Here is a 22,524-nt window from a genome sequence, read left to right on the forward strand (position 1 = left end):
TTTACTCAAAACACCATATGTTTCCACGTAGAACTCAAACACACACTTAGTCTAAATAAGATGGCATACGTATCATCTACCGCCCTGCATCTTTGCTTACGGCAGGTTGAGAGAGGCGAAGGTGCCGGTGGCTCCAGGCTGCACCGCGTCCTCATCGGGTCAGACGGAGCAGCGAACCCTGGTGACAAGGGACTGCACTGGGGGTTCACAGTGGGGCTGTCACTTGGCTATTTCTGTAGCGCCTGCATCTAAAAAAAGACCTAGTTCACACAAGTAGCTATTTTACCTTACTGTCCCACAAGATCTAAACGCATTTTTTCCGATTACACTTTCCCACCATAAAATACACGACAAAATGTGACAAATATTTTTAAATATTCCTATGAAAGCATTTTGCTTATATATAGAAACCTGAGTATATATGGAAACATAAAAAACCCTTGTGTTTATATATAGATGTCTCCTCACTGTATGACTAATAATAGTTCATGGAACTGAAGTCACACACGATAAAAAAAATGAATTAAAGTTCCAGTGAGCTTTGCCATAAAGTAGACAAAGCAGAAAAAAATCCCTTGGATTTATTATGGTCTCTGTATGAAATGCTGAATGGTAAATTCCCTTGAGAACTTCTCTGACACAAGAAACACAATAAAATAAACAAACTGGGAGACAAGTCCAAGCGGCTCACTGAAGAGACATCTAGTCCACATCTTTTTTTTGTCTTCCACTCCAGCAAAATCTCTGTCACGAACCACAAGAAAGGTGCCAAGAGGTCTCTTCTTGGGGCCTGAAGCCCATCTCCTGAGGAACAAAAGCCCACCAGCTTCACTAAGCTCCTGGGCATTTAAAACTCTTTTAGAAGAAACATTTCAAATTATTACCACAACTTCTGCCCTTGTGAGAGTGCTCCACACTGTAACACACCTTCTATATAAAATAAATATTCTTCAATAGTTACATGAAGGTGATAAACAGTCTTCATAAGACTTATTTGCACAAGTCTGAGGGGTTTGAATTTTACTCTCAAATTACTCCTCCATGGTTTGGTGTCCAGAACATCACATTTCTTGCATTTAACCAAAAGATAAATGTAACATTTACGAATCTGTTTCAGTGTTTAAGCTGAGGGAAATAAAACATGCAGAAAATACGAGAGACGATTCTTTAATGGATAAAATTTTAATACTTTTTTCTATGCCCTCAGAGGAATTAGTAAAATGGATGAAGAATATCCCCCCTTTTCTTAAGCAAGCAGCTCTCAATCCCATCTTATCACATCTGTCCAAGTATTATTCTAAACCATGAGTCTCCATTCACAGCACTTACACTATAGTACTTAAAACTGTTGCAGGAGCCTGTTTTCACATCCAGCCAAACATCACTGCTTGAATGCCTTCCTTGACAAGTATAGAATTGTGGTTTTCATGAAAAGGAAAATTTTCAGCAATAAAGGCCAGTTACTTTTGTAGCAGTTCCACAAAAATTACCATCAATAAAAGAACCCTTGGATGACCTGCACAATAAATAGCTTAAGGGTTTTTCTAAAATCCAATAAAGCTACTGAAATAATGGCATACCCAGCCCTGTGTCTCAGGGTTATAGCTGGAGCCAACCAGACAAACCAACCAAGAGATGGGTCTGAATGGGGCAAGGTTAGAGTAGGTGCTGTCAGGAGAGATTCACGATAGCTGTGTACAGATGGCTTTTCAGAAATCAGGAAGAGAGTTTGCCTCCTCTCAGTGTTTAACGGCTGGTGGCATCTCACCTGCCTACTCGCATGGCCACTCAACCCCCTTATCAAAAGGCTGTCAACGCTAAGCTCTGTCTTCTCTCCTGCCCTGTAACTCCTGTTGCACCAAGTATCCAGAAACGCAAACAGGATCAAGGATTAATAAATTCAATTGTGCAACTGAAGCAGTGAAATCTCAAAGGTTTCTTACAAAAACTTTACAGATCTCTGTCCCACTTCACATCACCACCTTCTTGCTGGCTGCAACTATATAACAGGTTCAGCTGCACAGCACAAGGGAAGGGTACCACCTTCTGATCTAGAACAAGCTAGATCACAGTGTGGTGACCACAGAACAAGACTAGCTCTAGATCCTGGGACCAGAACTCCAAATCTACTCAGGTTCACAGGAACACCAAGTTCTCTTATGACCACAAGTGATCAGGAGCTCAGATCTATTATTCATTGAGATGATGACATGTCTGGCAGAACAACAGCTCTTGGCAGGACAGCAAAATATTTATGCAGTATAACAACTCAAAGGAAATGATTTGCCAAATTGACTGCAACAATAGTCTTCAACCTTTTTCAATTTGTGGACTGCTAAAAATGCTCAGTGGGAATGTAGAACCCTGAGTTCTCTACTCACAGCTGAGTTCTCTACTGACAAGAGGCTTATTGTTTTTATGATACCTTTTACCGAGACATCAGAAATAGTCCTTGGACGCAAGCTAAAAAAAAATTGCCAGACCACATTATTTGCTAGAAGTTTTCCATCCAAATATGAAGCAATCTTCCTTACCATATACAATAACCAAGACTTAAAAGCCTGAAATCAAATTGTTACCAGTCTCTGCAAAATAAATATATTATTCCAAGTGACATTAGCAAGAGCTTACATGACTAATATGGAGACCAACCACCACATAAAGTGATGACAGAACTCAAAAGCAGAGGAGCCCCCAGACCAGAGAGGGCACAGAGCTGTCTGTCACCCTGGGTCCCATGGGCAGAAAGGGAGAGCAGATACAGCCCTGGGATGGACCCCGAGTGTTGGATCCCACACGGATGTATTTCGAAGGAAAGCTAAAGCTGAAATTAGTGGTTGGCAACAGTGGTTTTTTTAAAGGCAGCATTTAGAGATTTATCAACAGAAACAAAATATAGGGAAGGGAGAAGAAAGGGAGGAACTCTGGGAATGGCAAATGAGATTGATGTTATTTCCACTGTGGTAGCACTTGAATCAGTGCTCAAACCACCATCTCTGCTCCGGCTCATTACACAGTAATTTGCTTGCCCCTGCAGGGTAACCCACAGTGGGAGCCATGGCAATGCGGGGATAAGAGAGGTCAGGGTAACCCAGCCTCACTGGGGGCAAGCGAGGGGGAGGTGATGGCAGGGACCGTATGACCGTCTCAAGCACCGATGTGTTTCATCGGGTGTACCGTTTCAGTAGATATAAACACCAGCAAGTTGGCCTGGTGGTCTGGCCATTGCGAAACGGCTGTTTGCCATGGGTGTCACAACAGAAGTGATTCCAGGGGAATGCTTTCCAGATAACGCTAGGAAGGGTTCTATGGGCAAAAGGAGCAGCGTGAAAGAGCTCATGGCAGAACGTGCAGCTGTGGCCAACACTGTTTTAGGTGCACAGGGGTGAGACGTTTGAAGGGTACAAGAACAAATAGAAAGCTCTTGCCCACCGACATCTCTCCTGCAATGGCAAGACTTCAGTTCCCACCCTCCATCACGTCCCTTAGACTCCTCACTGCTTTCAGGGCAGCATCACTCTACCCTTGCACTTTCTGCTTCAACACCTTCCTATTAAACACTCTTTCAAAAACCAAAACTGAGAACAGCTCCTTGTCCCCTTGTGATGGGTCTGAGCCAGTCTCTGAGGTGAGAGCAGACAGCACAGAGTTCAAATCCTCAATCAAGAACAACCATTAATCTGCAAGAAAATATGATAACAGTTCCTTTGTCAAACAGTGAGGAAGTAGATGTGTTTTCCAAGCACTAGGGCTAATGAAACTTGATTAGTGGAGGAGGTCTGAGAGAAGATGGTAGTGCTTCTGGAAATAGGTTAAAAAAATGGCACAAGAAAACACAGACAGCAAGAAAGCAGCTTGAGAAAGAGATTTCACTGATCTGACAGGAGAAAAGATATCTTAGAGCAGTCTACTGTTCTCAAAAGAGATAAAGAATATCTTCATATGTTTAAGGGATTACGAAGTGGTGACTGGAATGAAAATGGTCAAACCTAAGGTAAAAAGAATAGCGTGAATACAAATTAAATTACCAGAAGTGCTAATATCGGTGTGCAAAATACATGAGAGGACTAGCATAGAAAGTAACAAGAAGGAAGGCAAAATGCTAAGACAAGAAGGTATGACCGTTGTAGCAGTTATTTGCTGAATCAAATAAGATACTCCAGAAACAAGAGGGGGGTTTGTGCACAGAAATCCCCCCAGTCATATGAGCAAGTTGCCCAGGGGGTTACACCAAAGTGTTCGTGAGAAAGTCTCCTGAACCCTGTGAACAATGAAAGCAGCCCTTTTTCCATCCATCTCTCCCAGAGTATTTAAAGATTTGAATTTTCCCATATCACTTTTGGTCCGTCTCTCTTCCTATAAATAGAGAAGCAGCAGTGCATCCATCTCTTCTTCATCTTTTTTGGTGGCCTAGCATTGCACACATGCTGGAATGTTTTTCTAGCAAACGATAAGCGATGGGAAACAAGTCAAAGACAAAGGACAAGAGACCTTGAGCTCAGACAAGTAGGAGAGATGGGAACCTTCTCTTTCCCAAGAGGCAGGTATCTTTTCTCTGGACCAAAGGGTTTTGTTTTGGAAACAAACTTATCTATTTCTGTCACTTCCTTTAGACACGCAGTCTTCATGGGGTTGATAGTAAGACTGACTACAGTGTCTGAGAATGACTGTTTGGCCCCCAAAAGAAAGCATTTCTAACCTAAATATGAAACCCGAAGGAAACACACCCCTGCTGCTAAGCACACGTCTCAGTGGACTAACGCTGTGGTCTGTGCTCTGCTCCCAGACCCTTTACGTTAATCCAAAGTCCAATAATCAAGTTAGCACTTTGCGAGGAGAGCTAAAACCCCCGGGGTTTCTGCCGAGCTGGCAGCTGGCGGAGAGGCTGAGCTGGACATCAGCAGGTGGTCCAGCTGCCATGGGAAAAGAAGTGTGGTGTGGGCAGCCAGACAGCCGAGTGAGGAGCTGCAGGAACGCCTGTAGCTCTACCCTGACCCGCAGGAGGTCAACCACACCACTGGATGTTCCCAAGAAAAACAAAAATATGAACAGCAGAGGAAGGGCGAGCCATGGAGAAGGGAGAAAATGCCAAGACCAGGCAGTTTGGGCTTGGAAGTTGCTTTGTAAGTCAATGAAGCCCACTTCTGTACTGAGATGCTTTAGCACAACACGAAGGCAGCACAGGTATCTCAAGCTGCAGCCCTGATGTACCACTGTAGCAATTAACAGGACAAGCCAGCCACGCTAACACCCCAACCTCTCTGATAGATGGAGAAGGAGTTGAGGAGAGAGGCGGGGGAGGAAGCTAATGAATTCCAGAAGATCACGGTCTTCCATCCCTGCTTAAAAATAGGAACTGTGGTCAAGGGTTTGAGACAGAGAGAGTCAAACCTCAGCATTTGGATTCAGATTTTGAAACCACAAGAGGTCAGAGTTAATTGATGGTTGGTCATTCAGAGGTCCTGGGACAACTTAAGAATCAACAATGTGCTGTAAAGTCTTGTTCAAGTTGCACTCCCATCTCCCATCTGAAAGACGTAACGGCATCTCTGAAAACAGCAGCCCAGACAAGCACCTTTCCTAGGCTTACCTGTTCAACACTTCCCTCGGGGGAAAGGAGCAAGTTGCCAAGGAGCAGCAGGGTCAGGCAGAGCTTGGTCTCAAGGGCTACAAGAGGGAACAGCTTCCAAAGTCAGCAGCAGTGGGGCAGGTTCTTGTGGAGTCGGCAGGGCTGCTAACTCTGGGATAGCCTAATCCACTAACAGGTAAATCCTCTACACAAAATATTCCTTCCTGTCTGAAAAGACTTATGTGGCAACCAAAGCCCCCTGCTTTAGAGTAAGAGCTAGGGAGGAATGTGACCTGTGGCTCCTGATGGGAAAAGGCCCCAGCACATGGAGTACCAGGCTGAAAGCCACCCAATCTTCAGCACACAGGGTTCTTCACTCAGCTGTCCTGACTCAACATAAGAGACCATTGCTTGGCTGGTGGGACACCGGGCACTGAGATTCAGTACTTGCTGTGCTCTTTAGATACATAAGGAATTACTTCTCCAGACAGTTGGGTCTGCAGGAAGGAGGAATTCTGTTGGGTGGTTTTGGCAGACATCATCCCAAGCATAATGGTTTGGCCTGCTAACTCTGGTGAGAACAACACAGGAGGGAAACTCAATAGCCTCAAATGAAAGGCAAATGAGAGACTTCTGCTTTGGACCCTGTTTCAACATGCTCCCAGACACTGCTCATGCATGGAGAAAAAGCCCATGCTAGAGTCTTCAGGCAAAGAAAGAGAGGGCATGACAACTGTTATTGATCCTCCTAGCTTGCCAGTCCTTCTGTTCAGCTTCTGCTCTATGAAATGCAAGTCCTGTCTAACATCACTAGGTTAGCAAACCAAACAACTCAGATTTCACTAAGAGAGGATTACTGAGGAAGAAGAACTGAACCTCTCTCTTAACCACACTAGAGTAGCCAAGGTTCGAAACATATACTAAAAGCAGGCAAAACAGAAAATGCTCGAATACACCACCTGGGCACGTCATTTTTATGAGTTTACCCCAAATGATTCAGAAAGATGCCTTTTGTTTTTTCACGTTCTCCAACATTTCTCTTTGCAGCTTTCTAACCAGAGAGGGTTTGGAATGCAGGGATATGAAACACTGCACTGTAGCCACATTGCTGTCCCTGAACAGAGACACCTTACTCCCTGCCCAGATACAGGTTCACTGTGGTAAAGAGACCACAGTCTAGTGTGGCATGTGCCCTGCATGGTTGTTCATTCATCACCTCTACTTGTACCAGCACGGGCATCAACTCAACAGCAGGAATGTGCAGATCTGTCATGCAAGAGGTTGGTCAGTCATGGTTTTGTTTGCACAGAGGGACCGAACAGCCTCTTAGCAATGCAAATGTGTGGTAAGACTAGTTGCTGGACCTGCTGCAGCTTCTCAAGTGTGCAGAGATAAGCTTTGTTATCAGAACTAAGTCAGTATAAGATTCAACTGTTTCCCTAAAGTAATCTTCACTCGCCCGATTCCACACCTCATTTGTTAGTAGGTGGCAATATGTTTTTCCCTACCCCAACAAATAACATTTCTCAATTGTTGAAAAACAAAGGCAAAAGCAGTATTAGGGCCCATTTTGGGCTCTAAGCACATTCAAGAGCTGATGAGAAAGCTATTGTGGCTCACCTGTCTCTGACAGAATAGTACACAGGGTCCTGTCTTTTCCTCCCCACTTTGGGGAATTTGAGCTGCATGTGAATTTCCTTCCCTTAAAATCCTTTGCTGGAAATGATCAGTACTCCTTGTCACAAGCCTGTCATGTGAGAAAAAACAAGGCACAGAGGAGGTGCAAACTCCCCTTCTCAACAACAACAGCTCTCACTGAATTGGGGTGAGGGCAGGCAAGGGGCAAGGGGGCTTTGCTTGAGGGCTTGCAGGTCACTTCTTCACTTTTACTGTCAGCAACAGCAAGGCTAAAAATTGTAGAGCTGCTCATGATAACACACACATCTAAAGTGATAAAAACAGTTGCATCAGGTTAAGGGGAAAGAAGAGACAGTAATTAAACAAAGGAGAGAAAGATCAAATGAACAAAACCAGAAGCTCTTTCAGCTAGCTCCTCTTCTCCAAAAATAATACATCCCTCAGGTAAACTGAGATAGCAAAAGAAAGCCTCTACTCTGTGTCACAGTGACAGCACGGTAGATCAACCAACACGAACACTCACCCATTCCCCCAGGAGCATTAGAGAGCAACAGATTTTAAGGAAGAGTATGTGTGTGTTTAAGTTTGCTTTCCAAATTCTGTTCACAGAATCACAGAATGTCAGGGATTGGAAGGGACCTCAAAAGATCATCCAGTCCAGTCCCCCTGCTGGAGCAGGAACAACCAGATGAGTTTACACAGGAATGAGGTCACCCCTCAGTCTCCGCCAAGCTAAAGAGACCCAGCTCCCTCAGCCTTTTTTCATATGGGAGATGCTCCACTCTCTTGATCATCTTTGTTGCCCTGCGCTGGACTCTCTCCAGCAGTTCCCTGTCCTTCTGGAACTGAGGGGCCCAGAACTGGACACAATATTCCAGGTGTGGTCTCACCAGGGCAGAGTAGAGGGGCAGGAGAACCTCTCTGAACCTACTAACCACCCCTCTTCTAATACACCTCAGGACGCCATTGGCCTTCTTGGCCACAAGGGCACAGTGCTGGCTCATGGTCATCCTGCTGTCCACCAGGACCGCCAGGTCCCTTTCCCCTATGCTGCTCTCTAACAGGTCATTCCCCAACTTATACTGGAACCTGGGGTTGTTCCTGCCCAGATGCTAACCAACTACCTTGGGCCCCTTTACCTTCAAATACCCTTTCCCATGAGATTTCCCCTGGCAATTGCTTGAAAAGGCCAAAGTTGGTCCTACTGAGGTCCAGGGTTCTAATTCTGCTTGATAATCTGTTCCTGCCACATGAGATCCTGAACTCCACTATCTCATAGTCACTGCAGCCAAGGCAGCCTTCAACCTTTACCGCTTTAAGCAGACCCTCCTTGTTAGTGAGGATGAGATCCAGCAGCGCTTGTCTTCTAGCTGGCTCATCCGCCATTTGCATCAGGAAGTTCCCCTCAGAGCTTCTCATCAGCAGTTTGCTATTTCTGCTGTGAAGGGCTCTAGCCCAATTATGCTCAGTTACTGAAAGCCTCTTTACTCTAATCCTCTTCTCAGCCTCAGAAAGTAACAGCATCAACTGATACCTGTGAGCTTAGCCTCCTACATGGGAAACACCCTAGAGCCTATGGCAAAGAAAAACACCCTCCAGACGTGCCCATCTATGCCAGCTCCCCTTGTCCATCTCACCACTGCTAAGAACCAGGTCTTCTAACTGAGCCAAACCAAATTTTCAAGGTCAAAACTCATAACTCTGGTATTTTAAAGAAGCCAGCTCAGAGCAGAAAATGGATGGGAAATCTCAATTTGTCATGAGGACGCATATTGCTTTGTCTGTGTTGTTGTTTGTTTTTTTTTTTTAATATTTTAAACTATTTTAAAAACTAAGTTTATCTGCCATGAGGCGGGTGGAAAGGGGGTGCAAAAGAGGGGGCACTGCGCTGTTTGTTGCTTTTGGCATGGATGTTGAAACCAGGCCCTAACACACATAATTATGGGGTAAACTGAACTCTTTCCTGATGAATTTACATCAACCTTGAAGCTAAATGCAAACTTAAAGAGAAGTATAAACAATTCTGAATCAAACAATGAAATAAGGAGAGACAAGTAAAAGTTATAAGCATCTTGGAGGTCCTTTGGAGAGGTATTAAACTTACTGAACAACTGCAGTTTTCCCTTTAATTTAGAGAGCTGCAGGTTTCTAAGTTGAGCCGTTTAACCCCTGCAACGCACAGTGACCTTTTTATTTTCCATTGCTCTTGCAGTTTTCCAGCAGTTTGAGCTCATTTGGGCTAATTACCTCAACATGGAGCCACAAATGGAAAATGTTGCCGGTAAGTTGTTCCATTCACAGCCATTTAGTCTTACAGCGCTTGCGTCAAGGTGTGCTACCTGTTTTCCCCGTATCCTCAGGCAGCAAGGCTTCAGGCCCCAGGGCCGTTCTGCTCCCAGCGGTCACACAGGCTCCAAGAAGAAGACAGTGACCTTCCAGCCAGAGGACTGCACCCCATGCAGGCTGATGTGCACCTTCCCTTTGCAGCCTGTCCTGTGCCAACACTCAGACAAGGGACACTGTGCCACAACCAGACCATGGCTCCCCAACCCATCGGGGAATTCATGCTCCTTCAGTCTCACTATGGAGGAACAGCAGTCACTCCAGAGCTGAGATGTCACTGGGTTTCCATCATAAACCTAAGGTGACCCTTTCCTGACCTGTCTTCCAAAAAGTACTAATTTATAAAATGTCCCATCAACAGTGAAATTGGTAGGTCTGACTTAGTAAAGGAGAAGAAAAAGCCCTTTCCCATGTAGGTCTCAAGTTAACTTGAAAGCTGGGTTTCAAAAAACAGAGTCTATATACTCAAATACCTAACTGTGGGTTGGACCCAACTATGTGAGATCTATCATTAAAATATAGACTCACTGATGTCCTAAACTAGTATTTCTAGCCTTTTTTTAACCAAGAAGGAAAACAAAACACCGCAACAAGTCTTGCTTACCACCACTAACACACAGGTTTGAGTTAACAGTACTACAGGTTCCCTTGCCAGAGCAGTAACTTTTAGGTAATCTCAAGTGTCAAAAGAATAGCCAGAAAATTGTTTTTATTTTATTTTCCTGGAAGCTGTCTCCCTCTTTCTCCTGAAGAAAATGAATCAAATCATAAGTAGACTTTTGTCAACAGAAAGAATCCTCCATTACCACCCAAAGAGCTCCCACCTAATGTTTAGTCACCATTACTTAGGAAGTAGAGGACTTCCTGCAACTGCTTCTGCTTCTCCTTCCACAAGAGTTTTCTGTCATGCACATGAAGTCAGTTCTTCAGAAGACACCTCTGCACAATGGTCAACACTGCTACACAAAGTACAAAACTCCCTTGGAAGCATTCACTATCATGGACCTTAGGAGAACTGAAAAGGGAAGAGTGGGGAGTCCAAAGCTATCACCTTCAGCCAGTTCTGCAGAGGTCTGATATAACAAATGCTCAATTACCTTGCAGGGTCCAGGAGAAAAGTCCATAAGAGCTCTGAAAGGAACTTGTCCGGACCCACTTCCAATTCTCCAGGAATGTCGGGCACAAGAACATCTTATTTAATGAAGACAAAATGTGTCAGCCCAGTGCAGGTCCAGGGGACAGAAGGCAGGAGTCAAGCAAGGGGGAAGGATTGCCTTCTACAACACAGCATCAGAGAGGCAGGAAACCTGGAGCACAGACAGCACTTGTCCAGGTACTTTTGAACTCCACACCCAGCATGAGAAAGGTCATGCACTACTCAGAGCAGTTGTACTTAATCAGCAGTCACACAGCCTGAAATGCCTTGGTTCTAACTGTAGACCACAGAGGCTACACTACAGCTTTCTTTAGTTATGTATTGTACACAAATGAAGATGACAAATTCCCTGTAAGACAATGATTATAAAGGAAACATTAATTTCCCAGGCCTTGTTGAATGTCCTACCTCTCAAAGTGACAAGGGCATTGAACACACTGCTTAGCACACTGGGACCACCAGAACTCTTTAAATGGCACTAGACTTAAAGCCAGCATATCTCTATATCAAAGCTTCATGTGCCCCAATCAGGAGTTTGGAGGACTTGCCTCAAAAGCAGTATACTACTTGCTAGCAACAAATCTGTGAGATACAAGCAATGAGACATTTTCAGAACTTCACATACAAAGACAATAAACTGGAAAAGACAAAAAACTGGCATCTGAGGAAATGAAAAATTCAGGCATCTTGTCTAGGAAGTACCATCCTAATCCTCCTACATACTTATATATTTGAGGGAAAAGGAGAAGAGCGGTTCTTAAGATGGTTGATATTCTCAAAAAAGAAACTCCATACGTCATCCACGGTTGCAAAGCAATTTTTATTTCCTGTGTTGCAGATGATCTCAGCTTACATTCCTCTTTATTTAGCATCTTCTATATTTGTCCCAGCAGCAGCAGGTGGAAACTTTCTTCCTCAGGTTATTACACCTCTCCAATACTTACAAACAGCTCTTGGATGCCCACTCAGCATGGACCAGCAAGGGGAATCAGAGCAACGCGTGGGCTGTGTTCAGGCTCGGCTGTAGGATTGATGCCCCAGTCGGTACCACCAGTGCTGTGTGGCCGCTTGGGAGACGTGAAGTACAGAACCCTGCTTGCCAGTCTGTGCCCAGCACATACACAGGGTTTCCCAGAAGAGCCATGTGGTTTTGCCAGTTCACACTGGAACCCAGGCAGCGCGGTTATACCTTCGCTACACCAGCACTTCACTTAAATCCCCAATGAAAATAATTTGTCAGTGGAACTCTAAGTACTTAGGATTTCCAGTCTCATTTATCAGTTCTTCAGCTCCTGGCTCCCTTTGGGTTTAGTTGAAGTTGGCTGCTGGATTTCCACGTACAGGGCAATCCAGGGCCGATAAGCAGCACCGAGCCTCACAAGCGCTTCTTGAGGCAACGAGTGTGGTTTATTCCCACTGAAATCCACAAGTGGATGTAATACAGTGGCTGAGTGGGGAGCAGCGGGACATACTCTTAACCATCCATAGCCTACACAGTCACTCCAGTTTATATTTTACTGTGCTTCTTTAACTACTTCCCTACAGATGGCACTGTACCACTATCCAAAATACCCCTTCAGGAGAAAACAAGCTTGACACAACTTAGATTCATGCTGAGCCACCAAAGAAGAGCTACGGGACCAGCAAGGTTCCTGCTTTCTCATCCAGAAGGTTTTCTGAGTAAGGACAGCAGCATCAAACAGTGAGAGAGCACAGGGTTTTATACATCCAGCCTCCTCTACTGTAGACCAGGACAGGACCTAGTGGGAAGATGGGTCCTAACACATACAAATCCTTGTTCCATGGTTCCCTAAAGGCTGTGGTCTCTACCACTGCTGAAGATGGGACACTGGGTTGGACAGACCTTGAGTATGACCTTGTCTGGGAATTCTTATGGGAGGCAACTGAGAAACCTCACAACAAGCAAATGTGTGTCCAAAGATTTACAATCAGGGCTGTGATGTCAGTAACTGGGTGACTGCAATAAAATCTGTAGATTCCTTTTCCTCAGTCACGTGTGTATTTCTGTTACTTTCTCTGCAACTGTTTTACATCCAATAAAAACACACTGAATAGAAAATACAGTAGTAGAAGTTACCTTTTGCTCTTGGTAAGAAGAATAATTCATTGGTTTGGCACTTCCCAAGGCACACGTGAAGGGGAAAAGCATTTGGCTCAAAGAGGCTCATAATTATTAGCAGCAAATTCAATCTATGGTGCGTTTCACCAGCTGCTTCCTAATTTCATTGCCTCTGAGCTGCACAGATTTATGTGATGAGCAGTTCATCACAGTATCCTATAACTATGGAAATATTTTTGCTTTTGATTCACTATTCTCATTAGTAAAGGGTGAAACTTTGTCCTAGATGCACATACAGAATTTCTGCAATTTTCCAAACAGAATAATTATGGCCAAAGCTTTTAAGTGTTGAGCTCACTACCTTAAAAGGAACATGAATTTCAAAAAGTACTAGAGAGACCGTTAGAGATCTCTCTGCCTAGCTGAATATCAGAGCATCACTCCTGCTGTTAGTATTGTTCTCAGCATCTGCATAAAAAGCAGCAGTTTCCTGAACCGTGCCTGTCTAGGCTGGGCAACAGGTTATTATGAAGTCACAATAAGAATGTTATCTACTGAAATTACAGAAGAAAATGAGGATAAAAATGAGATTAGCATGTGGTTAGGATTAACAGGAATGCCTGAAAATTACAATCCGGACTTCAGTTTCAATCACCAGAAAAGATGACCTCTATCAACACTGTGTCTGCAACACCTGCACTGGCTGAACTTCTAATCCTGTAGTTGGAGTAAAACAAGGGGATAAATGCCCACCCTACCTCCACTGTTCTGAGGTCACTCTTAATCAGAAATAACCCCTCCCAGTCTTAAAAACCTAAAGACGTCATGACCTAGTGCAGTATAAAACTAGATTTACATCGACAGGTATCCTGGTAACATCATAGCCCACCACTCCTTTCAAGAGGTTTTAGCAACAAAGGTCAGTGGCCATCCAGCCACTCCACTTAATTAAGCAATACTGCAATTACATTATGAAATATAAAAAATATAAATATATAAATATATCCATTCAAATTAATTTCACAAAGGTGTTGTAATAGAGTGTTTTACAGCACCTGGCTACCCTGTCCAGTTCTGCCTCATCCAGTTTGCCCAATTCCCAGATCCTATAGATCAACAAAACAGGGATATGATGTGGTTTTATGCCTAGACAGTAATCTAATTCACCTCATTGGGGGAAAAAAAAAAGTGGGGCGGAGGGGGCAGGACACAGGACAGCAGGGGGAACAAAAAGTCAAAACCAACAACAACAACCACCAAAAGCGGGAGTGGTTTCAAACTAGAAGGCGGCAGATTCAGACCAGATATAAGGAAGAAATTTTTTACAGCAAGGATGATGAAACACTGGCCCAGGCTGCCCAGAGAGGTCGTAGACACCCCATCCCTGGTGACATCCCAGGCCAGGCTGGACGGGGCTCTGAGCAACCTGATCTGGGTGAAGATGTCCCTGCTCATGGCAGGGGGTTGGAGTGGGTGAGCTTTGGAGGCCCCTTCCAACTCAAACCATTCTATGATTCTGTGGAGAAAAAACAAACAAAAAACCCAAACAAACACCACCAAAAGAAACGCAAACCAAACAAACTCGAAACAAAATGCCAAAACAGTTATTGATCTTAATTATACATCCTTTTCATCCACAGGAATACACTTTCCTAGCTGAACAGGAATTTAGCCCTTTTTCAGAGTACTATACAGATACTACTTCCCTCTCATAATACGAGCCCTTACAGAGTTACTAGACCTAATGAAACACGACTTTCTGGAAAACCTTTCCCCCTTCCCTCACTGCTTGCCTCTGGTATTTTCTATTTCACACTCTCCCTCTGCTCCCTGAAATACTTTCCAACCTATATTCCTAATTAATAGCTTCAGGTTCTTCATAAAACCTCCAACGTTGGGCAAGGAACAACACATGCCACGGATGGTTCAGAAACGTGGGCACTGTTCTGACAACCAGTAAAATGAGCGGAACAATTTGAAGAGACGTGGGATAAAGCTGATGGTGCCGCCTTTGCTCCACGGGAACATGAGCTTTGGGATTTCCCCCCTGCTCACCTTCCTCACCTCGAGCTTCCCAGAACTTGTAGGAATTATAAGTTTTGGAGAATTTTCTTCCTTTGCCAAATTTCATAAAACATAAAGTTTCAAAAGGTATTGGACGGAATGTTATAAAAGATGAGAGAAGGGGATGACGTCAGAGTGCCCTTTTGCAGGAAATTAGGCTAAACTGACAAATACAGAAATCAGGTAAATTCAAAGCCTATGAAAACAAAAAAAGCAACATTCTCCAGACAATGAATATTGTGAAACCCACTGCCACAAGGCTCTCCAAGAGCAAAGCTTTATCAAGAGACAAAAAACAGGATGGATGCTCATCTGCCCCAGCAGAATATCCAACAATGTTACAACAGTGGTAATGTAACCATCGATTTGAGAACCCAATACTTCAGAGTTGTATTTATCACCTATTACTGTGACTGGCATAGTGAAAGGAGCAGGTAATTGTACCTCTACCTCATGCTAGGAAGGATTTTTAATGGTAATTACAGATGACAGGTAGTTCACCCAGTCAGGACCCTGAGCCACAACTAAAATTGCAAGGTTGCTCCGACCTAGGAACTTATGAGCAAGTAATAAAGGAGGAGCAAGACAGAGTATTTCCCAGCTCCTCCTTTGTAGAAGCAACAGGATCCTACCCTCTTCCTTTCGTCTGCTGTCACCCACTGCTTGTGATCAGCTCTTCCTTTTCCAATACAGCTAAACTCAGTGTTGGTCAACAGCTGCTTTTCAATCAAAATCATAATGCCTGAACCAAATGCCCACCAGGGAATACTAAATGAGCCTTGTCTTCCTAAGCGTTTAATCACAAATGTCACAAGTGAATAAGCAGCCAAGCATAGCTCTAATGAGGTTGTGTTTGTCTGGGAGGTTTAACTGGGTATGCAGCTCACCCCTTAAGCAGAAGGAATTGATTTCCCACTCCCAGTTTTCTAAGATGATAACACTGCTGTAAAGACTGATTCATTTACAACTTGTATCTTACCTTCTCACATAGTAGCACCACTGGAAAGGCTATTGCATGGCATTTGCCACAGACCAACTGTTTTATAATCCCTTTTATAAGCACCATCACGAACCATCTTGCTGTGATCTTGTTCCCATGACTGACTGGCACGCTGCTCCAGACCTGACTGCCGTAATGGTGAAGGAACTTTCCCCTCACTTCCAGTACAAATATATCCATAGCCACTTTATGCCAACTTGTTCTTATTCTAGTATTGTCCTTTACCTCTTCTCCCTTTCTGAAGTTTAGCCTTCTTTTAACCATTATGGAGAATAAATATATCAACTCTCAGCTTTGTTCAGCTGGACTAAGCAAGGCAAGCTTTTAAGTTACTTTTAGACCAGATCGTCTCTCCATCCCCACAATCACACCAGTAATCCAACAGAGGCAGGTAGGATCACCAGCCACAGCTGTCTGTAGGAGAGCTGTAGTTCACAGACGGACAGCAGATCCCTGGAGTGAGGAGCTGGGCAGCACTCCGGATTCCCCCACCAGATACCGGAAGTTGCTTCTCAGGAACTGTCAAATACTAAATCTAAGTTCATGCCCAAAAAATTGTGTCTCTTTAATGGAAAGCATGTTCTCTTCGCACTGATTGAGGAGAGGATGAACTCCGTGCAATTAATGAGCACAAAACTGGAGAAAGATTGTTTCTTGACTAAACTCCTGGGAAGATACCAAATCTGCAGGCCAGGTTATTCAACAGGAAAGGCACGCTTTCCCTACATGCTTGTCAGTGTCTACACACCGACCACAGTCTAAGTACGTGCCTCCTACCCCCAGCAGCAATTGGCATTGGGATTTGCCAAACAGCAGCATCACCCCAGGTTTAAGCCTGAACTCTCCTCGGAAACTGGGCTGCTTCCAAGATTTCGCTAAGTACCTACTGCGTTGAAGCCCTAATTCCCTCTCACCAGAGACCATGCCTACCTTTCTAGTAACTCCAGAGTTCAACTCTCTCAACTCCATTTCATCACTGCACTCAGACCCCACATTCATTTGGTTTCTGGCTGCCCTGCTGTGGTCGGGTGGAACGGGAATGGCACAAACCACAGTGAGTTCTTATTCCCATGTCTCATTGCAGCATGGTGAGAGCCTGCCCAGAGCCCACCACCAGGTTACTCTGCATCTTTCCTAAACTATTTTAACCTGACGGTTTAACTGCTCACTGTGACAAAGTCCTCCTGCATCCCTGTCAGATCCTGGTTTTCACTGCTCTTGATTAGAGTCATATTCTTAGCTCAGGCAAACAGGAGACTTCACTAATAACTCCCTTCCATTGAGAAAACTCATCATTTTGTCTTTACCTCAGATTCTTCAGCTACATGGCCATATAAGGAAACCCTTTTATCCCACCACTGCTTACTACTAACGATTTGTTGTTTGTAAGACATGACTTCCCTTCACAAAAGCTCTGAAGCCTCCCTGACGCACACTGTCCATCGGTGGCTCTAGCTAGTGCAGTCCTCAGTTTCTTACCTGCCAGGGGTTTTGCAGTTCTCAGAATTGTGCCCCAGTATGGCATCCTCCCCACCCTGTTTAGTTACCACAGGGTAACAAATCTGCCGTTACTACTGTGTGCGCTGTTCTTGCTGCCTCTTCCACCTTCCTCAGTGTGTCACAGCTCTGGGGTAACTCTTACACTGCAGTTTCCCCCCTTGAGAAAGTCACCCAAGGAAAGTGAGGCACATGGGGAAGAAATCCACCCTTCCAGGAGCCTGAACTAGCGAACAGCTTACATGTGTGAACCAAGACTACCCGACACACCAACCCAGCTCTTCCAAGATGTCCAAGAGTGACATGGCGCAGTACTGAAGACCCAGTGTGACACACACCGACAGCTTCACTGTCTCTCGCAGGGTTGCTTTATTTCTGAAGCTGTAAGAGCTTGCTCCTATCTTGGATCCAACAACCCTCATCCCTTAGCTCTTGATGGCACAGATTTATGCTTTAAAATCTAAAACTGAAGGATTGTGAAGTGACAGGTGTCAATAGAGGCTATGTCATCTAATGAGACACAAACACCCAGCCCATCAGCTTCCCCAGCAAGAGGAGGTGAGATGTTCCTCCATGGTGGCCTCTACCACCCCAGCCCCTTACCACAGGCCCCTGCCCTTCTTCGGCCCTTGTCACTGCACCAGTACAGAGGGCTGTGGGGAGACACAGGGAATAAATCGCACTTAAAAATACCACTAGAGAAGGAGATTTTTTCTAAACCCAAGTCCATTCCCTGCCTCAGTTCACAGTACAGCTGTATAGACAGTGATATTGGCACAACAGAGCAAACAGAAATACAGACACTGGGACAGGTTTCTTGTGTCACTCTTGCCATCACGAGAGGTGTCGCAGCAACAGATGGTGGTAGGATCTCTAGAGTCCAGGCATGAGACTTGGGTCATGGTTGATTACCCAACAGCAGGTGAAAGAGACTGAAAACTGGAACTTTATCTCCCAAAAGAGCCTAGATAGAGGGAGCTTGGTGTGGTTATAATTGCCTTCTCTCCAGTCCATTCTCACTGCAGGTATTTGCATGGTGACCACACGCGTAAGCCTCAAGCCCTGACCTCCTGCACCAAAAGTTGACGGCACCACTACAGGACATATCCTTGTATGGACATTCAAAATGTACTTGCTTGAACCTTCTAGAAATCATGCTGTATTTTCAGCACACCTTCCCTGCACCCCATAAAAAGAAAGCCATGCAAGTCATTGCATATCTTAAAATGTAAAGCACCAAGCGTTTTAAAGGGAGATTGAAGAACATAATGAACACATTTCAGTGAGGCAGCACTTTCTGAAATAATTTTAACTAACCTTGCATTACACTTTTCCCTTCCAGAATGCCTTAAAGATTCAAGCAGCTCATAAAGTCCAATAATGCATTTGTCATTGATCTTGCTACTCCAAAGCACTCTCAGAGAATGTTTTCCGCTCTGCTAAAGCTGCATTAAGACCTTCACTTTAACAGTGGGTACTCTAATGCAGCTCTGAAAGAGAAATTTATATCACTGAGGTTTCTTTTATCTTTTTTAAATGAAGAATTTATCATCACTAGCCTTGGGCTTTTTATTTCTTTGTAAGAACTCTTCTAATAATATTGAGAGGAGGAATAAATTAATGGTGCTATGTCTGCTAAAAGGATTTATGGGTGAGTACATTCTAATTCGAGCTGCAGTAGGTTTATGAAAATATATTTGTTAAAGGATGTTTGGGTCTCCTGATCTTCCGCTTTCCCTCTGATATCCTTTCAATTTCATCTAGAGGCAGCAACTGGACAATAGTGTAACAGTTCTTCCCAGCTGACAGGCGGTTTTGCTCACTGAACAGTTTGTCTTCTTGGATCCAAAAGGGCACCTTGAAACACAAAAGCACTGCCCTCCATCTCCGTGCACCCCTAGAGGGGAAGGAGCTTCACAAAGGGCTCGTATAACAGGTGGTCAACAAAACAGTGCCAAGCAGAACAAGAACAGGTGTGGATAGTCCAGAACATTTATCTTTACATGTTGCCTTTTATAGATGTAATTTGTTGAGCTGTCAGAAAAACAAGTGTTTTAGTGAAGCTTAACAAGTTTAAATTCTGTCCCAGCAGGGCTGTCAAACCACGCTTGTAGCCTGAAGATGTTACGATGACAAGTTCATGCAACTTTACAGGAATTTCCTAATTACAGGATCCTGCTTTAAATTAACTTTAATCCGATTTTATTGGCTAGTGTTTTCATTCCACTGATGGGATCTATCATTTTCATACATCTGGGGAATATTAAAGATTTTTTTTGGGAACCTATGAAAGCAGTTGCCTTGCACTTCTCTCCCTATTTATTCCAGAAAAATACAAGAATTAAATGGAATGGTTGGGGGTTAGAGATGCAGATTTTTCTGTGAATTGGAAAAAGGGTTTTCATCACTGAATTACATGAGAGTTATTAGTTCTGCAGCACTTCAAAAACACCAAAACCCCGGGATATCAGTGAGAAATTAATCCAAGGCTACAAAGCAGGCTTTCAGCAGTAAGCTATCTGTATCAGCACGGTTTTCTGTGCCGTCTTCAATCCTGGAAGGTGCTCCCAAGTCTTTCATTCACCAGCCTTCATTTCACCAAAAATAAGATACAAACATGGGACCATTTTTGCCCAAAAGTTGTACTGACTCACTGTACAGGTATATGTTTGAAGTAACACAAGCACTCTTCCCAAACCCAGTCTTTTTGATGTAGCCCTTTCAGTAAAAATGTGCAGCATGGGATCAGTAAAACAATTTCATCTAATTCAGAATGGGGAGGAAGTCCTGACATTGTTTCTAAGCTCTTTTGCAGTATTACAATTCCAAAACGCATTTTTTTCCTACTAACAGAATATCCTCTCCCTAGCTAAATACACACAGCTGACCACAGGAACTTATCTGTCAGTTTTGCTGCATTAGTCTTACGTGTCAAAATCCCACCACGTACTTGCTCTCACTGAGTGGCTGAGCAAGCCCATGTTCCCAGAGCTGCAAGTCTCCTGCTCCTCAGCTGGGACACAGTGACTGACCCCTACACATTCCTACTCCATTCCAAAGTGAAGCTGCACGGGTCTGACAGCATGCAGAAAAAGGAACAGGAAAAGGACTTGAGCCCACAGACATCTTGCTTCAGGTCTCACCGAGAAGGAAAAGAAAGTAAGAACACTTGTACTTCTGCCTCTGGGCAATTCATTTCTTTTTGTGGACAAAATGTTTTCTAATAGAGAAGTAGCAGAGAAAGAACAAGGGAAAGAGCTCGCAGGTTGCTCACAGGCAAGTCAGGAACAACAGATACAAGAGTGCAGTCCTTACGGGCCTTCTCCCAGACAGCATCATCTATTCAACGCCTTGTGAGGTGAAACAAGGTTCTACTTATACATCAGTTTCTGTGGAACCACCACAATGCTATGGGCTACAACATACTGTTCTAACCCCAAGCACCCCAAATTTACAAGCCAAGACCCCAAAAGAGATTAAAGAGATGGATGGGATCCCTGAGAGTATTCACATGGCTTTTTGGTTTGGAGTCTTCTAGGTATCACATCCTCAGTGTCACACATGGATGTTTACCACCAAGAAGGCAAGAAGCTCTCTCTGCAAGATGTAAATTTGTTTTAACAGAGAAAAAATATTCCTCCAAGTCCCACACATAAGTGTGTGCTCTACAATCACTATCCAACACTTCTCTAGTTTGCTGAAAACTAAAACATGGAGCAAGCAGGCGCAACACAGTCTGAAACTGCGGTTTCCATGTGCAGCCTCCCACAGGAGCTCTTCCACCAGCAAAGAGGAACGAGTTAACAGAAGAGGTTGTATAGACAGGTCTCCTCAGAGATGTAGGACACTTATAAAAGTAGCAGTGCTCTTCAGGACCATTTGAAGTGCTTCAGGTCATGACAAAAAGACATCAGACCTCGAAATACAGACATGTTACAAAGCTTCTTGTTCTTCCTTTCTGCTCCACAGTTCAAGCAGATTGGGATTTTAGCAGACACCTTGTGAACTGTTACACTTTGAGTTTAATGCTTCATACTGTTTGAAAGCTGAGATTTGAGAACTGCTTGCAGAGACTATAAAGCAGGGGTTTCTGGCTTCAGGAGTTCACAAGTCATCCACCACTAGAATCACATTGGACTTCAGATGGGGAAATAAAGGTATGTAACTTAGAATTTAAATTCCTATTAAGAACCTCCAGAATTGAAACTCCATTTTCCTCAAGCTAAAGAATCACAGATAAAACTTTTTCAATAGAAAGCTAGGTTCTCTGACACAGATTTGTATAGTATTTCCTTCCAGTCTGAGTGGCATTAAAACCAAACCAAACCAAAACAACCAAACCAAACCAAACCAAACCCCACACCACCTTGATCTTTGAAACTACTGGCAGAGCCTCTGGCTGCGGTTTCGTGTTCTGCAGCAGGACAGTGGGGCTGAGCAGCATCCCCAGCACCTGCCCGGTTCCTGTCCTGACGCTGCCAGTCGAGCATCGCGGTTCAGTGACCACGCAAACCATACCTGGGTAAGGAACAAGATACCCACACTTACTCCTGATTTCTTCTCCTGTTATGAAACAGCGCTAAGTGTGCTAGTGTTTTTTAAACATACTTACAATTTGTATCAAACTAGAAAGCAGACTTGAATTTACATGCAAAAGTTGACAGCATTTAAGGTTATTTTAATCTCACATTTTAACTATAGCAGATAAATAGTTTTTAAATGTTTACATTCACCTGGACATGATTTGCATTTTAAAACTGTTCCATCAAAGAGGAGGTTTTGTCTGCAGTGAAAGAAGCGAACTTGTCTGCAGTCTGTGATAATCAGCTCTTGGAACCAGCAGATGCCACCATCTCACTCCTGCTCAAAAGATAGACTTATTTTACTTTTTTATCATGCTTTTTCAATTCCCAATTTGATTTTATCTGTTCATTAAAATTCAGAAATTGAAATAGCCTCTCTGTATTCCTTTATGTACCTACCTATGATGTTATGGTCATCAAAAGTTGCTTTAGCACTTCAAAACAATTCCATTTCTGAGCACTCAGCCAGCGATCTCTACGAATTCAGTGGATGACTTTAAAACTGCAGCAGTATACATGGACTATTTAATGAGTAAAGGTCTCATTAAGACAGCTACCATTATTTGAATATGTTGGATTACAACCAAAAATCCT

General features: G+C 43.9%; 1 protein-coding gene across 3 annotated transcripts in view; it reads right to left on the bottom strand.

Moving 5' to 3' along the window:
• Nucleotides 1–22,524, bottom strand: part of CNNM2 (cyclin and CBS domain divalent metal cation transport mediator 2) — a 121,486-nt gene that overhangs the window by 37,802 nt on the left and 61,160 nt on the right. The window lies entirely within an intron of this gene.

This window comes from Columba livia, chromosome 6, assembly GCF_036013475.1.
Source record: "Columba livia isolate bColLiv1 breed racing homer chromosome 6, bColLiv1.pat.W.v2, whole genome shotgun sequence".
Classification (NCBI taxonomy): Eukaryota; Metazoa; Chordata; class Aves; order Columbiformes; family Columbidae; genus Columba; species Columba livia.